The following is a 15474-nucleotide window of genomic DNA, read 5'->3' as shown; positions in this document are numbered from 1 at the left end:
TTGGAATATCACTGGGGTCTAGTACACTCTAAACCAGACTACCGCCCCATCGCTCACAACAAGGTGAGTAGAAGAGACCTCACTATCCACTTGCCAATATCGGGTCCGGCTCGTCTATAGCAGACCCATTCCTCGAGCTGGTCAAACTCAGCCTAGCTTTGCCTCCCTCCTCTCGGGTGGGTAAAGCCGCACCCCCTTCCAATCGACCACGACATAGTGGGAAGCGCGACCTCCTGATATTTGGCACTTAGCGCTTATGCATCCACTCGGCCTAAACGTTGGAACAACTTCCTGATACTATAAGGGTTTATGGAATTTCACCTAGGGACATCTGTCGCACCCCATGTAGAGAAAGATTTTCGGTGTCCAACCTGCCATCCACGATATGCCTGTGGAGGCTATGACCCTGATGTCACTAGGGCATACAGTAGTCATGTCATATAATACGAGATGCATGAATCACACTATCCAGTCATGCAGCAATCCTGCGCATACTAGCGCTCATGTGGGCAACTTCTCTTATCAGGGAGTCTCATAAGAATTCGCCCAATGAAATGTGCTATGATCAATTACTCCTCATATCAAGCATTCATATGATGCGCATGGGTATGGATCGTGGAGCTATACTAAGCATGTTATATGATGATGATGTACTCTCATCATATCAAGGATGAGCCTAGACGGTCTACTCATATCAAGAATGGGCCTAACAATTATGGGGGGCCCAATGATTTGGGGTAGCCCAATAAGGTAAGGTGGTCATGGGCTTAACAACGGGCCCTAGGGAGACTTGCGATGTAGACATTTAACCACCGTTGCTTCCTAGATAGCGGCCCATTAAGAAATCTAATATACAATGGGGCGCATGACCTGCATAATACTTAGGAAACAAAGATAGGCATCACACATATCATTTCAAACATCATGGTGGAGTCACGCATCACAATCGAGCCTCATCACCTAGGCCTCATATGTACCATAATGGGCCTCACACAAGGGCCTCATGTACATCATAATAGGCCTCTCACATGGGCCTAATATACATCACAATGGGCTGCATATACGGGCCTTATGTACGCAATCAAGTGGGCCTCACATACGGCCACAATGGGCCCTGCGTGTATAGTAGGTGGGCCCTGCGTGTACAGCAGGCGGGCCCTGCATGTCCAACAATACGGACAGATGGCGTGGATATAAAACACATACATCATGTGAGTCCCACCGTCCATGGCTGGACGGTGCGAATTACAACGCAAACATCACGTTGGGACCCACGACTGCTGGACAACGTGGATGAAATACATAACGGTGGGTCCCACTTGAATTTTAGATCTATCTCATTCTCTTTGTAATGCCACAAAACAATCTTTACAATGATTGGACGGTGAGGATATAGATCACCTGCATCAAGGTGGGTCGTTGCGGCTGCTGGACAGATGGTCCAGCAGCATTCCACCCGTTTGAACGGTGTGGATCAACGCATACATCATAGTGGGTCACACACAGATGGACGGTGTGGAGCAAAACATATACATTACGGTGTGTCCCACCGTCCATCCGCTGGACAGTGCAGATATAACAAATACATCACAATTGGGTCTCATGTCCTATAGACGGATGGTTAGGATGAAAACACATACCTCATGATCAGACCCACAGAACTTGCTGACGTCAATACAACAACTATATTGCTAGGTTGTCCCCACCGTCCAGATGGACGGTTGGGATATAACACATATATCATGAGGGACCCCACATGGCACACTGTCCAGAGATGGACGGTGTGAATATACAACACATATATTAAGGTGGGCCCACCCCCACACATGCAGCACGTGTGAGGTGGGTCCCACGCCCTTAAAACGGACGGGCTACGTGGGTAAAACCCATACATCAGGTGGAGTCCCACCAGATGGATGGTGTTAATGAAACACCCACATCATAGTGGATCCCATCGTCCAGCAGATTAGATGGTGTGGACATACACATATCATCAAGATGGGTCCACATGGTGCCCCACCAAAGCTTTTGGGTCAGCTAATATTTGTGTTTTGCTTCCGCCCAGGTCCGTCCAAATGGATAGCAAGGTGGGACCGTTGGACGGGGCTGGACGTTGGATACAACGCGTGCATGGTGGGTCCCACTTGGGTGGACGACATGGATGAAAATACATATGTATCGAGGTGGGCCATCAACAGGGAGAGAGAGAGAGAGAGAGAGAGAGAGAGAGAGAGAGAGAGAGAGAGAGAGATGTGTGGAGGGGAGGGGAGGGACTCCGCCACTATGAGCCCTCTTTATACATGATACAAAGCATACATCAAATGGATCCCAACACATGTGGGTCTTCAAATCATCAAGATCAATGGTGGAAATCCTAGATCACCCACAAGATCAAGGTCTAGCTGACCTTTCTACAATAAGAAAATAAACATCATGATGGGGTCCATGGAGAATCTCCATGGATCCTATCATGGGATGAACATATGAATCAAGGTGGGCCATCGGCCACACCTAAGGTCCAAATTAGGATCCATACCATCAATCGGTAGGCCCCACTTGGCCCATCATTAAAATTACAATCTAATCCTACAAAACACCCACCGATGGTCTTCTTCTTTAGCTCATTGGACTCCTTAGCTTATAGGCTTTCTCTTTAAGGGTGGATGATGAAGTTTGAAGGGTTGGATGGTCAGATTAGGTGGTAGAGAGGTGGGCCTTCTCTTTTCTCTCCTTAGGATTTTCTCTCTTGTTGCTTGGGATTTTTGAGTAGAGAAAGAGATAGAGAATTAAGTGAATGGTGGGTGGAGTGGTTTTGTGTAAGAGATGAGATGGAAAACATGGGTTGTGTAAGAGGAGATGGGATGAGAGGTATAGGTATTGTTGACTTTTGAGTGAGAGAGGGATGGGTGTCATGCCTTGTTGGTGAGAAAGGGATGAGCTAGGTATGGGTTGTGTACTTGACTTGACTTGATTGATTGATGTGATAAATGATAGAGATTCTCTTGGGATTCGTAATGTGTGGTGCTTTCCTCGAAATAGACGCGGGCCTACAACTCCTGGCCTGGGTATCGCATCAGTGTGCAAGACGCGGCGTTAAAACCATGGCGACGGCGCGGTCGTAACAGTACAAGTCTCGGGTCGAGTTGACTCAAATATACGAGATATGACTTAGGGTCACGCACAAATGCCAATTACAGGTCATGGGTTGTCGGAATTTGACGAGAAGGATCACGGAAGTTTACGGAACGGTACCGTTTAGGACACAGGCCTTACATAAGGGGTCGTTTGGCACCATGGATTTAAGGGGATTGGAGGGGATTTGAAGGGATTCCAAATCCACTGGGTTGTTTGGCCATAAAGTAACCGGGGATTTCAAATCCAAGGTAAGACCTTGGATTACATCTAAAATCATTCCCATAGTTGCATATGTAACATGTATATCACTAGACTATTAATTTATTGGACACATCGCCCACTAATGATATCCTAAAATAATTAGATTATCAATTGCATCACTATAATTACTTTAATATGATGATCAACACCATCCAAACATTGTCTATGTAAATCAACGGTTAAAAATCGTTGGTTAGTCACTCAGACATGATCTTGTGCTTGTGGCCCATCCGAGGCTTGGAATTTCATCATTTTTTTACAAAGTATATATTTTAGCGGCTTATTACAACCATTGTGTCAAAAGTTACATAAGTTCACTAATTAGAGATATTAAAGTTGATTTAGTAATTAAATTCAAACCCATGCAAATATACTATGAATAGCTACTTTTGGATTAAAGTTGATTCTCAATCTTAGGGTGCCAAACATACCAAGAGGATTTCAAATCTAGGGGGTTCTGAATCCGAATGCAGGGGTTTCAAATCCACGCTCCTAAACAGGCCCCAAGGAAAATATGATTTATTTTTATTTTTATTTTTTTCTGGCCATCCATCCACTCGTTTTGTTAATTGCAGCCCGTTTAATTAGTAGAACGGCGAGATTAATCACTCGGTCTGAAGTAGGGTTGCGCATCATCAATCGTCCCGACTCACTTGAGTTGGATCGGGTCTGACCGAATCCGAGTCGACTGAGTCACAATATGTTGTTGTCATGCAATCAGTGCTTCGATCTGCTGAGTCAAAAGACATGCAATCAATGCAGCAGATTGCTCGGTCAGAGAGACCCAATACGGTCAAGCGGTATGGTACACGTCGGGCAATCTCTTAAACTATGCTACTTGGGGGGTCCAGTGGTTCTTGTGTTTGACGATCTAAACCACTCAACCCCTGGGATCCGCCATTGATAGGCCATTCAACAAAAATCACTTCGATTGGAGGGTTGGTATCGTCCAAACAGTATGATTTTTGTACTTTGTCCCATTCAATGTTGGACCTACTGAATGAACGATTTCGATCTAGTCTATGTATGCCACGTGTACATATAAGGGCCACCGGGTTACGTTGTATCTTCTGTTTTGGTCTTTCGTTTTAACGAAACTTTGATACTCTGGAAAGTTGCGGTGGTTGATACACGGCCACTGAGAAATTGTATATGCAGCATTCATACTAACTGAACCCTCTAGATCGTAGGCCCCAGTTTAGATGTATCACAATCCAAATGTTTTCACTTACTTTTGGATTGGTGGACATATATCGGACGGTTGATATGAAAAATATCCAACGGTCGTATTTTCTGAATTAATGCGGGTCATGTGTACAGTTTTCCAAGTACCCGCGTGTCAACATGTACGCTGCCAGAGTAACAATTAACTCATCTTGTACGAACTTGCCTGGTCAGATGCGTTTGATGGAAGTAAATGCCGTGCCCGTGCTTCCACGTCACTGCCACGCACGGACGGGGATTCGGAGATCCGCTGACTATGGGGCCCACCTTGATGCACGTGTTTTATATCCACACTGTCCATCTGTTTGCCAGCTCATTTTAGGGCATGAATAAAAAAATGAAGCCGATCCAAAATTCACGTGGACCACACCACAGGATACAGTGAGGATTCAACGCTCACCATTAAAAACGTCTTGGGGACCACGGAAGTTTTGGATCAAGCTGAAGTTTGTTTTTTCCCTTCATCTAGATCTGTGCAACCTTATCAACTGGTTGGATTGAAAATAAACATTACGGTGGGCCCTAGAAGGTTTTTAATGGCAGGCATTCAATCACCACCACTATTTCCTATAGTGGGGTCCACCTAAGATTTGGATCTGTTTCATTTTTTGGGCTTACGCCTAAAATGAGCTGGAAAAATAGATGGACAGTATGGATCTAAAATACATGCATCAAGGTGGGCCCCATAGTCACAAATCCAGCAACCACCGGATGGCACATACAAACGAGGTTAAAAATTAAAAAATAAAAAATCAACCGTTGGGTCCAAATCACATTGTTCAGCCGATCTCAATCCTTTAACAGGTGATCTGTATCAGATGGGAGAGATGATCAGGTGCTGCCCCACCACCATTTGTTGCGCATTTTTCCCCGCCAATGTATTTCACACGTAGGTCATCTGAACCGTCAAAAAGGTTGGCCTCATCATGACTATAGTCTACAATAAAAATGATTCCAATCCACAAACCAGGTGACCCACACCATTAAAACGAATGAACCGTCGACAATCAAACCCGATATATAGGTTTACCCTACATCATCAATGGACCACCTGATTTTCAAGTTAGATCATCTTAATGATTGTCCTACCTTTGTGTGGATCAGATTTTACAAAAAATGACAAATTGATAGTCCCATTTGATGGTTAGGATTAGGGGTGTACACGGACCGAGCTAGATAGCTCGCTCGACTGGACTCGAAAAAAGCTCGATTCGAGTCGGTTCGAAGCTGAGTTCGAGCAGGCTCCAGCTTGACTCGACTTGGATCGAATCCAGCTCGATTCGAACTCAGATCGAACCATTTTGGTGACTCGGTTACTTTGCCATTGATGTTGTTCATCAACTGTTTGGTAAAATGACTTAACCAAATGTAGCTGGTGGCAAGGAAGCTTTGGCTGGTGACAATGGGCAAGAAAGGTTTGACCGCACACAACTAATCACTTAAAAAGCTCAAAGTAGCTCTCTGGCAATTCATGCGTAAGATGGTTACACCCAAAATACAAGGACAGAAGAATATCACATATGAAGCCCCCCTCAAATCTCCTCAGTGTTCTTGATCTCCTTTTTATCAAGTGCAACTCCATCAGGTATCTCCAGTTTCACTTCAGCTTTGGCAATGATGCCCACTTTCCCCTATGAGAGAATGTTTACATATATAATGGAAAAGTGAAAACATTTAATATAAACCTTATACAAATTCCTTTTTTCTCTTTGGTTTTTTTGGTTTTCTCTTTAGTTTTTTTAGTTTTTATGTTACTAGAAAGGTGTTTGATAAAATACTTGTAATGACATTGCCTTTGTGTGTAAAACAATGGCATTTCAAAGTTGCAGTATAGTGGAAATGCCTCAATGGCAACTCCACTCAATCCTGGCTCGAACTCAGCCCAAGCTGGCCTGAGCTGCTGACTGAACTGAGCCGAGCAGGCTAGTCAGGCTCGAGGACCGAGCCTAGCCGAGTTCAAGCTGAGGTCAGCCAGTGTTCAAGCTGAGTCGAGGTGAGGCCAGCTTGACTCGGTTCGACTGGATGTACACCCCCAGTTAGGATAGTACCAAAAAAACAATGAGCTTCTCCGGACTCCTCACGAGACTTCTCGAATCCACGAGGAAAAGAAAGCGGAAAATAGAAATAAATTCTAATAAATTCGAAATTGATTAATTGATGAATTAAAACGAGTTCACAACCCTTTAAATAGGGCTACCAAGCAATGGGAAAGAAATTAGAAGCAAACTACAACTCAAACTCTTAGAATCCGCGACTTACTATAAATAGTAAACTTACTATTTATAGACGGTCGTGATGTCTACTAGTGCGCAAGGTTTTCGGCCAAAAATAGTAAGTGTCCTATTTGGCTTCACCAAACCGTTCTCCTAATTATTCTAAGCTCTTTTCACGTTGGGCACAACTCCTAAAGCCCGACGGATGAAGAGTTATAATCAAACTAAAACTTACTATTTATAGTAAAAACGAAATTAAAGGGAAACGACCATCGATCCAGGGGTTTTTCGCAATTCCGGGCTGCGCAACCCGGCGTAGATGGGTTGGTTGGCTTCAGTGGCTCGTTCTACCCCAAAATCATATATTTTACGTCGATAACTCATTCGGATTGCAAGATACGCCCGATTTAAGGTTCGATGGTCGGGATCACTTCTGTCCCGGGCCTTTTCTGATCCATCTTGGCCATGTAATTGTCTGCGACCCGCTCTACATCAGTCTCCTCCACTTCAAAAGAACTCGTCCTCGAGTTCTCGTCATGCTCTGGTGCATGATACTCGGTCAGGTCCGCGACATTGAAAGTCTGTGAGATTGCCATGTCATCTGGAAGATCAACAATATAAGCGTTATCATTAATCTTTCGGATGATTGGGACGGGTCCAATCTTCTTATTTTTCAACTTGTTGTACGTCCCGGTCGGAAATCTCTCTTTGCGCAGATGGACCATAACGCGGTCGCCCACCTCGAACACTTTTTGTCGCCGATGCTTGTCCGCTTGTTCCTTGTACTTTTCGTTCGAGGCATTTAGCTTGGTCTGCACTTCTGCATGGATGCCCATGATCTTGTCTGCCATATGTTCTGCTGCAATGCTCGTGCCTGGGTGCTTGGGCAGAGGGACCAAGTCAAGTGTGTGGCGAGGCACTCGTCCGTATATAATCTGGAATGGTGATCTCCCTGTTGAGCGGTTCACCATGTTGTTGAATGCAAACTCTGCTTGAGACAAGGCCAAGTCCCACTGCCTTTTTCTCCTGAAATACGGCGAAGGAGGTTTCCCAACGTGCGATTCACAACTTGAAACTGCCCATCAGTTAAGGGGTAATACGTATTATTGAATTGAAGTTGTGTATCGAATCGATTCCATAAAGTCCGCCAAAAGTGGCTAATGAACTTCGTGTCACGATCGGAAGTAATGGTCTTGGGGACCCCGTGTAGCCGTACGACCTCCCTGAAAAATAAATTCGCCACGTGTGTTGCATCGAGGGTCTTCTTGCATGGGATAAAGTGTGCCATCTTAGAGAAACGATCTACCACCACGAACACCGAATCCATGCCACGTTGTGTTCGTGGGAGACCAAGCACGAAGTCCATTGATAAATCCTCCCAAGGACCGTCAGGCACAGGTAATGGGGTGTAGAGGCCCGTATTCTGAGATTGCCCCTTGGAGGTCTGACAAACATGACAACGTTGTACGGCTTTTCCCACATCACGTACTAACTGCGGCCAGTAATACCGCTCTTCCACAAGAGCTCGCGTCTTGTCTCGCCCCAGGTGTCCACCAAGGCCACCTCCATGTAGCTCCTGAATAATCTGCTCCCTCAGAGAACTTTGGGGGATGCACAATCGATTCCCTTTGAAGAGAAAATCGTCCTGTATATGAAGGTCACTGGGGTGACCGTCTTGACACTTCATCCAAGAATCTTTGAAGTCCTCATCCTCGGCATACAGCTCCTTGAGACAGTCGAAGCCGACTACCTCGTTGCTCATTGTAACTAGTAGTGATGCACGACGGCTAAGTGCATCAGCCACCTTGTTCTGCTGCCCTGACTTGTGCTTCAGAACGAACGTGAATTCCTGTAAAAACGCAACCCATCTAGCATGCACACGATTCACGTTAGTCTGACTATTAATAAATTTTAATGCTTGATGGTCAGTGTACAAAACAAACTCTCTTTGAATCAGATAATGCCGCCAATGTCGCAGTGCCTGAACAACTGCGTACAACTCAAGCTCATAAGTCGACCACTTCTTTCGGGCTTCGCTGAGCTTCTCGCTGTAGAAGGCTACTGGCCTGCCTTCCTGTGATAATACTCCTCCAATTCCGACGTATGAAGCGTCACACTCAACCTCAAACAATTTGTCGAAATTAGGAAGCACCAAGACCGGTGTTGTAGACAAACGATGCTTGATCTCATGAAAGCTCTTATCAGCTTTATCGGTCCACTGAAACGGTCCTTTTTTCATGCAATCTGTTATAGGCGCGACTATGGTGCTAAAATCTCGCACAAATCGACGATAGAAAGTCGCCAACCCATGAAAACTCCTCACCTCATGAATGTTTGTTGGGATCGGCCATTCCCTAATAGCTCGCACCTTTTCATCGTCCACACGAATGCCTGTGGACGTTACAACAAATCCTAGAAACAATAGGCTGTCAGTTAAAAAACTACACTTCTTCAAGTTGAGGTACAACTTGTTAATTTGTAGGACCTACAGCTGCCTGAGATGTTTCTGTGCTCCGCCTCATCCTGGCTATATATCAATATGTCATCAAAATATACTACCACAAATCGGCTGGTGAACGGTTTTAGAACTTGATTTATCAAACGCATAAAAGTACTTGGTGCGTTCGATAGGCCGAAGGGCATGACCAACCACTCATACAACCCTTCCTTGGTCTTGAATGCCGTCTTCCACTCATCACCGGGTCGAATACGAATCTGATGGTACTCGCTCCTTAGATCTAGTTTAGAGAACACCTTGGCCCCTTCTAACATATCGAGCATGTCGTCCAACTGTGGTATTGGGAACCGATATTTGATGGTAATTTTGTTGATTGCTCGGCTGTCGACACACATGCGCCAGCTTCCATCTTTTTTGGTGTTAATAATGCTGGCATGACGCATAGGCTCATGCTTTCTCTCAAAAGACCCTAAGGAATCAATTCATCCACCTGCCCCTGAAGCATCCTACACTCTTTCGGACTCATCTGATAATGAGGGCGATTGGGCAAGCTAGCCCCAAGGACGAGGTTTATGTAATGTTGGATGTCCTGCATGGGAGGTAATCCATCAGGTAACTATTTAGGTTAGATTTATTTGAATTTGTTCAACAATAGACGTAAACTTGGAGGAGTGTTGTATGTCTAAGAGATCTAATTCCTCACCTTTCCCACCATGGCATACACCTCGCCGATTTCCTTTGATTCCTTTATGAAATCCCGAATGGTCAGGAGGAACTCCCCTCCACTTTAGAGGCTTCAGGGTGGTTCGCTGGTGCCATAGGGACAAGGATTATTTTTCGACTATCCTTGATGAATACGTAGACATTATCTTGTCCCCGATGGGTCGCATCACGATCCGACTGACAGGGTCAACTGAGTAACATATGACAAGCTTCCATATCGACCACGTCACAAAGTATTTGATCCTTATAATTTTTGCCAATTGAAAACGAGATAGTGCATTGTTTAGTTACCTTGGTCTCATTCACATTTTTTTATCCAGCCAATTGAGTATGAGGAAGGATGTTTCATCGTTGGTAGCCGCAACTTGTCCACCATTACTCTCGAGATGATGTTTTCACTACTACCACTGTCTATGATCACATCACAGACCTTTCCGTTGACAGTGCACCGAGTACGAAATATATTGTATCGTTGTGGATGTAATTCCTTTCGTGAGGCATACATTAATCGCCTCACAACTAGAAATTCGCCACGATTCTCGCCCGTCACTTCATCGCCACCTGCTATTTCTTCGGTGGTTTGTTCATGTTCATCAAAGTGATGGTCTTCTTCTGCGGCCTCATCTTCAGTAGCCCCTTCGTTTATAATCAAGTGCGCTGCGGGATGTTGAGGACAAGTGTTTGATAAGTGGCCTGGTTGGCCACAACGGTAACAATTGTTCGACCTTGGCCGAGTATAAGGATTTGGAATCCTACTCGGACTCGTTGTTGGGTGTTGCACGTTGAGGTCTAGATGAGCCGCTCCCGTATCATGGTTTGCGGTTGTAGGAAGTTGAGGTCTTGGGTCTTTTCCTCGTGGCAGCACTGGATTCTGCGTGGGACCCGTCATGGGGGTCGATTTGAAGGATATGGACGGCGGGAGCTCTTGCAAGTTGTGTTTATGCCCTACCCGCCAATTGAATTGCTTCATCCACGGTCCCGACTGGGTCTGAACTCGGTCCTGAATTGTCGGCCGCAACCCACCTATAAATCGTGCCACCTTCGGTGACTCATATGACAGATCGTTTCGTGTAGCCAACCGTTGAAATTCTTCGATGTATCTGTGATGATTCGATTTCCTTGTCTGCAATTTTGATATTTTTTGGAATAATATCTGCTCATAATCACCGGGAGAAGTCGTGATCGAAGAAGGCATCTCATCCGTGGCCATGATGAGATGGGCGTCTTGTTCCGGCGGGCACGTGAGAGTTGTAATTGCTCCTACCATGCAGAAGCACCAGATTTTAATTTAAATGCTACTAATTTCACCATTTTATGATTTGACATGTCTATATAATCAAAATATCTCTCTACTTCAACTAGCCAATCGAGGAAATCTTCTACGCGTAATAAACCATTAAAACTAGGAAGTTTAGCCTTACCTTTATAGTCTCTTTCAGCACGATCTAGATGATCACCTCCATGGATTGGTTGTCAGGCAAAGCCTTCATTAAGGTCATCATCGCTAGAACTTGAATCATATGTTGTAGCCCTACGGTTTACCACTGATAGTGCTCTACGAAAATCGGGATTGTGTCGTACAGCAACCATGGGTGGTGGAGCCACCATGGGTGGTGGAGCACCGCCTAGGGCTCGGGGCGGAAGTAGCGCATCCGCAAGACGGTTGAGAGTTGCCTGCAGCCCTTGCATGGTCAACTGACTCTCCCGGTGGAAAGCTTCCATTCTTTCCGAAAGATAACGAATCCCTGGATCACCGTCCACAGGATTTTGATTCATACCTTCGTTGTTTGCCATCGGCCCGAGGGAAATCCTCGCTTTGATACCAATTGACGCAGGGATGAACGTGATGAGGATAACTACCCCGAATCCACGGAGCTTCTCTGGACTCCTCACAGAGACTTCTCGAATCCACGAGGAAAAGAAAGCAGAAAATAGAAATAAATTCTAATAAATTCGAAATTGATTAATTGATAATTAAAAACGAGTTCACAACCCTTTAAATAGGGCTACCAAGCAATGGGAAAGAAATTAGAAGCAAACTACAACTCAAACTCTTAGAATCCGCGACTTACTATAAATAGTAAACTTACTATTTATAGACGGTCGTGATGTCTACTAGTGCGCAAGGTTTTCGGCCAAAAATAGTAAGTGTCCTATTTGGCTTCACCAAACCGTTCTCCTAATTATTCTAAGCTCTTTTCACGTTGGGCACAACTCCTAAAGCCCGACGGATGAAGAGTTATAATCAAACTAAAACTTACTATTTATAGTAAAAACGAAATTAAAACGGGGAAACGACCATCGATCCAGGGGTTTTTCGCAATTCCGGGCTGCGCAACCCGGCGTAGCGGGGTTGGTTGGCTTCAGTAGCTCGTTCTACCCCAAAATCATATATTTTACGTCAGATAACTCATTCCGGATTGCAAGATACGCCCGATTTAAGGTTCGATGGTCTGGATCACTTCTGTCGTCGACCGGGCCTTTTCTGATCCATCTTGGCCATGTAATTGTCTGCGACCCGCTCTACATCAGTCTCCTCCACTTCAAAAGAACTCGTCCTCGAGTTCTTGTCATGCTCTGGTTCATGATACTCGGTCAGGTCCGCGACATTGAAAGTCTGTGAGATTGCCATGTCATCTGGAAGATCAACAATATAAGCGTTATCATTAATCTTTCGGATGATTGGGACGGGTCCAATCTTCTTATTTTTCAACTTGTTGTACGTCCCGGTCGGAAATCTCTCTTTGCGCAGATGGACCATAACGCGGTCGCCCACCTCGAACACTTTTTGTCGCCGATGCTTGTCCGCTTGTTCCTTGTACTTCTCGTTCGAGGCATGTAGCTTGGTCTGCACTTCTGCATGGATGCCCATGATCTTGTCTGTCATATGTTCTGCTGCAATGCTCGTGCCTGGGTGCTTGGGCAGAGGGACCAAGTCAAGTGTGTGGCGAGGCACTCGTCCGTATATAATCTGGAATGGTGATCTCCCTGTTGAGCGGTTCACCATGTTGTTGAATGCAAACTCTGCTTGAGACAAGGCCAAGTCCCACTGCTTCGGTTTTTCTCCTGAAATACAGCGAAGGAGGTTTCCCAACGTGCGATTCACAACTTCGGTCTGCCCATCAGTCTGTGGGTGGTAAGCACTGCTGAATTGAAGTCGTGTATCGAATCGATTCCATAAAGTCCGCCAAAAGTGGCTAATGAACTTCGTGTCACGATCGGAAGTAATGGTCTTGGGGACCCCGTGTAGCCGTACGACCTCCCTGAAAAATAAATTCGCCACGTGTGTTGCATCGAGGGTCTTCTTGCATGGGATAAAGTGCGCCATCTTAGAGAAACGATCTACCACCACGAACACCGAATCCATGCCACGTTGTGTTCGTGGGAGACCAAGCACGAAGTCCATTGATAAATTCTTCCAAGGACCGTCGGGCATAGGTAACGGGGTGTAGAGGCTCATATTCTGAGATTACCCCTTGGAGGTCTGACAAACATGGCAACGTTGTACGGTTTTTCCCATATCGCGTACTAATTATGGCCAATAATATCGCTCTTCCATAAGAGCTCGTGTCTTGTCTCACCCCAAGTGTCCATGAAAGCCACCTCCATGTAGCTCCTGAATAATCTGCTCGCTCAGAGAACTTTGGGGGATGCACAATCGATTCTCTTTGAAGATAAAATCGTCCTGTATATGAAGGTCACTGGGGTAACCTTTTTGGCACTTCATCCAAGAATCTTTGAAGTCCTCATCCTCAGCATACAGCTCCTTGAGACAGTCGAAGTCAACCACCTCATTGCTTATCGTAACAAGCAGTGATGCACGACGGCTAAGTGTATCAGCCACTTTGTTCTGCTGCCTTGACTTGTACTTTAGAACGAACGTGAATTCCTGTAAAAATGCAACCCATCTAGCATGTACACGATTCACGTTAGTCTGACTATTAATAAACTTTAATACTTGATGGTCAGTGTACAAAATAAACTCTCTTTGAATCAGATAATGCCGGCAATGTCGCAGTGCCTGAACAACTGCGTACAACTCAAGCTCATAGGTCGACCACTTCTTTCAGGCTTCGCTGAGCTTCTCGGCGTAGAAGGCTACCGGCCTGCCTTCCTGTGATAATACTCCTCCAATTTCGACTTATGAAGCGTCACACTGAACCTCAAACAATTTGTCGAAATTAGGAAGAATCAAGACCGGTGTTGTAGACAAGTGATGCTTAATCTCATGAAAGCTTTCGTCAGCTTTATCGGTCCACTGGAGCGGTCATTTTTTCATGCAATTTGTTATAGGCGCGACTATGGTGCTAAAATCTCGCACAAATCGACGATAGAAAGTCGCCAACCCATGAAAACTCCTCACCTCATGAATGTTTGTCAGGATCGGTCATTCCCTAATAGTTCGCACCTTTTCATCGTTCACACGAATGCTTGTGGTCATTACAACAAATCCTAGAAATAACAGGCCGTCAGTTAAAAAACTATACTTCTTCAAGTTGAGCTACAACTTGTTAATTTGTAAGACCTGCAACACATGCCTGAGATGTTTCCTGTGCTCCGCCTCATCCTAGCTATATATCAATACGTCATCAAAATATACTATCACAAATCGGTCAGTGAACGGTTTTAGAACTTGATTCATTAAACGCATAAAAGTACTTGGTGCGTTCGATAGGCCGAAGGGCATGACCAACCACTCATACAGCCCTTCCTTGGTCTTGAATGCCGTTTTCTACTCATCATTGGGTCGAATACGAATCTGATGGTACCCGCTCCTTAGATCTAGTTTAGAGAACACCTTGGCCCCTTCTAACATATCGAGTATATCGTCCAACCGTGGTATTGGGAACCGATATTTGATGGTAATTTTATTAATTGCCTGGTTGTCGACACATATGCGCCAGGTTCCATCTTTTTTTGGCGTTAATAATGCTAGTACGGCACATGGGCTCATGCTCTCTCTCAAGAGATCCGTACGGATCAATTCCTCCACTTGACCCTGAAGTATCTCACACTCCTTCAGACTCATCCGATAATGAGGGCGGTTGCGCAGGCTAGCCCCAGGGGTGAGGTCTATGTGCTGTTAGATGTCTCTCATGGGGGGCAATCCATTAGGTAAATCCTCAGGCCAGACTTCTTTGAATTTGTTTAGAAACATTCTTAAACTTGGAGGGATGTTTGAGGGTTCTTCTTCCTTGCCCTTCACCACTATAGCGTATACCTCGCCGGTTTCCTTGGATTCCTCCATAAAATTTCGAATGGTCAAGAGGGAACTCCCCTCCACTTTAGAGGCTTCAGGGTGGTTCTCTGGTGCCATAGGGGCAAGGATTATTTTTCGACTATCCTTGACGAATACGTAGACATTATCTCGTCCCCGATGGGTCGCATCACGGTCCGACTGCCAGGGTCGACCGAGTAACATATGACAAGCTTCCATATCGACCACGTCACAAAGTATTT

This window comes from Magnolia sinica, chromosome 17 (assembly GCF_029962835.1).
Source record: "Magnolia sinica isolate HGM2019 chromosome 17, MsV1, whole genome shotgun sequence".
In the NCBI taxonomy this organism is placed as follows: domain Eukaryota; kingdom Viridiplantae; phylum Streptophyta; class Magnoliopsida; order Magnoliales; family Magnoliaceae; genus Magnolia; species Magnolia sinica.
Note: the sequence above shows the minus strand (reverse complement) of the source record.